A 2,818-nucleotide genomic window follows, 5' to 3' on the forward strand; every position below is an offset into this window, starting at 1 on the left:
TGTCAGTGCCATCACTGACAAACCTGGATTGACCATGAAATACATCAATCCCCTTAAAGGTGAGTTAAAACAAGTTTTAACTAAATTGCCTTAATATTGTCATGCATTAGAATGACTGTCTTGGGTAATGATAAATATTTTCTACAGGAAGAGGAGTGTTTGCTGAAACTGAAATCGAAAAAGGGAGTTTTGTTGCAGAATATCGAGGTGAGCTCACGTATGCACTTACGATGGTAGACAACTACTCGAGATTTATGGTTGTGGTACAAGTCAAAGATCTAATGGCCCATACTGCAGCGAAGGTCTTCCAAGCACACTTATGCAGACCTCATGGCTACTCAGAGAGAGTCCTCACAGATCAAGGCACTGCCTTTGAAGCGGAAATCTTCAAGGACTTCTGCAGCTTTTACCGATGCAGGAAGATGCGTACTACACCCTACCATGCTCAAACCAATGGTTATCAACCTGCTCAGGACTTTACCCCATATTCCAGATGTGGCCTTACAAGTGATTTATAGAGGGGTAACAATACGTTGGGATCATCGGATCTAATCTCCCTTTTTATACACCCTAAAATCTTGTTTGCGTTAGAATAAACAATAACATCATAAAGGTATAGCAGTACCGTTTCAAAGTTTCGGTGTCCCAAGCAGCATTCCATCAGCCTCTGGAAGGTTCCTGGCAAATTGCACAGCTCGAAGGGCATGCTTTTGAACTCGCAGAGACCCATCGGGGTGGCAAAGGCGGTCTTCTTCCGGTCTGCCTCAGCAACGGACACTTGCCAATAGTGACTAGTGAGATCAAGGGTAGAAAAATAATTTGCAGTTGTCAATGCAGCTAGCTATTCCTCAATACAGGGGAGTGGTGCTGTCCTTCTTCTTTAACAGGACCAACGGAGCTGCCCAGAGGCTACAACTGTCACGGATAACCCCAGCCTCCTTCATGTTGCTCAACATGTCCTTGGTACACTGGTAATGTGCAGGTAGATTTGGCTTATATCTCTCTTTGATGGGTGGGTGTGCACTTGTGGGGATGTAGTGTTTGACCCCTTTTATTTTTCAAAAGTCTAGCGGATGTTTGCTGAAGACTTGCTCGTATTCTTGCACTAGCCTGTAGACCCCCTTCTTGTGATGTGAAGGTGTGGAGTCAGTGCCTACGTGTAATTCCTTACACCACTCCTCTGGCTGACTTGGTGAGCTGTCACTGAATGGGTGGGCTGAAGCAATGGTGGATGCTGCTGTTTGGATAGCATGTGTATCTACTGAGAACAGCTTATCAATGGTGGCAAATCGGAGCAGCTTAATCTTTTGCTCTCCGCAGTTCAACACTCTCATGGGCACTCTTCCCTTCCATATTAATGAATAAAACTATGATGTAAATAGCATATAGATACCCCACAAATGCAGATAAAAGTAGGTTATGGGAAAAGGGGGAAGAGAGAAACAGGAAAATAGTGGAATAAAGTATAACTTCCAGGTGGGAGAGGAAATGGCAGCACAGCCAGTGGAAGTGAAGCAAGGGGAGCCTGCAACTAAAGAGTTGAGAGCGTTATCACATGGTGACTGAGCCTGATTGTAACGGGAGCATAGAGGTGCCGATCCTGTCTTACCTGCGTTGGTGTAGAAGTGGGTGTCCTGTGGTGGAGTCAGCTATGTGCAGTGGTGGCCGTGGGTTCTTTTATGTGCGACCGTAGTAATAGCTGTGCCCACTTCCTGTATGGGAGTGGAATGCAGTGAGGCTAATGGAACGCACGCCTGCGCATTTGTGTTTAACGTCGCGCATGTGCAGAACGGAGAAAAGGCTGCGCTCACTTCCTAATGAAAGGGAGTGAGACGCAGCTGGGAAGGGAAGGGAAAAGATTAGGGTTTGGGGATGATGAAAGGGCTTTCTACGGGCAAGGATGGCAAAGGGTGGCAGTGACGGAAAGTCAGGCAGATGGTCCTGTCCTGTCCTGTCCGTCCGTCTTTTTGTATCATGAATTGGAAAGACTGCAAGGGGGAGGGGAGGTGCTTGTGCCCAAAAGGAGGAGTTATTCAGATTCATTGCAGTGGGCGGCGGCTGCAAAAAGTACCATTCTCCTTGTTTTTGCTCTGCAAAACAGCCTTTTCAAGGGTTTGGCTTGGGTGACAAAATGTCTTCTGTAGGCGTGGGTTTGTCTCCCTCTCCCTAAGATGTGTCCGGTATAGGCCAGGGTGCCACTCAAGGCCGTAACCAATTCGGGTTATAGCTTCTCGGCCTTTTGGCTAAGATCAAGTGTAGTTTCGGAGGACGCTACCTTGGTCGGTACTGGAAGGTGCCTGGGATTGCACGTCTGCCGGCCTTGAGGGAGTGTGTGCGCCTTCTGGTGACACATAGCCCTCTTGTGCCTGGACGGTTCCCAGGCAACGGGAGGCGATCACCTTTGTTATTTTGAAGTCCTACTGATAAACAGAAAAAAAAAAAATTAAATCTGTTCTTATCAGTTTAATATCTGATACGTCCCCTCTCTAGGGACCATATATTAAATGGATTTTTAGAACAAGGAGATGGAAAAAATCTTGCTCTGTCCACTCCACGCATTGACCTGGTATTGCAGTACCTCCAGGACCGGTGCACCCCTTCTTAACCGAGTTTCCAAAAGCAGAACTCAATTCACCTGATTCAAATGAGCCTCATTAGTGAATTGAAAGAAAGCAAAAACTTTATATGCACCTCAATTTGGCCAATTCACTTTTCACACTTTCACCCTTTTTTTTTATCTTTCACACCTTTTACTTGCTTTATTGATGCAAAAGCTGTGCCAAATAGCAAACTCATCTCCACTCAACTTGACCAACTC

The 2,818-nt window shown here is 46.1% G+C and overlaps 1 pseudogene; it reads left to right on the top strand.

Moving 5' to 3' along the window:
* Positions 1-2,394: 2,394 nt before the first annotated feature.
* On the top strand, positions 2,395-2,600 carry LOC142260667 (U2 spliceosomal RNA; annotated as a pseudogene).
* The last annotated feature ends 218 nt before the right edge of the window (positions 2,601-2,818 follow it).

The sequence above is a fragment of the Anomaloglossus baeobatrachus genome, unplaced genomic scaffold (assembly GCF_048569485.1).
Source record: "Anomaloglossus baeobatrachus isolate aAnoBae1 unplaced genomic scaffold, aAnoBae1.hap1 Scaffold_158, whole genome shotgun sequence".
Lineage (NCBI taxonomy): Eukaryota > Metazoa > Chordata > Amphibia > Anura > Aromobatidae > Anomaloglossus > Anomaloglossus baeobatrachus.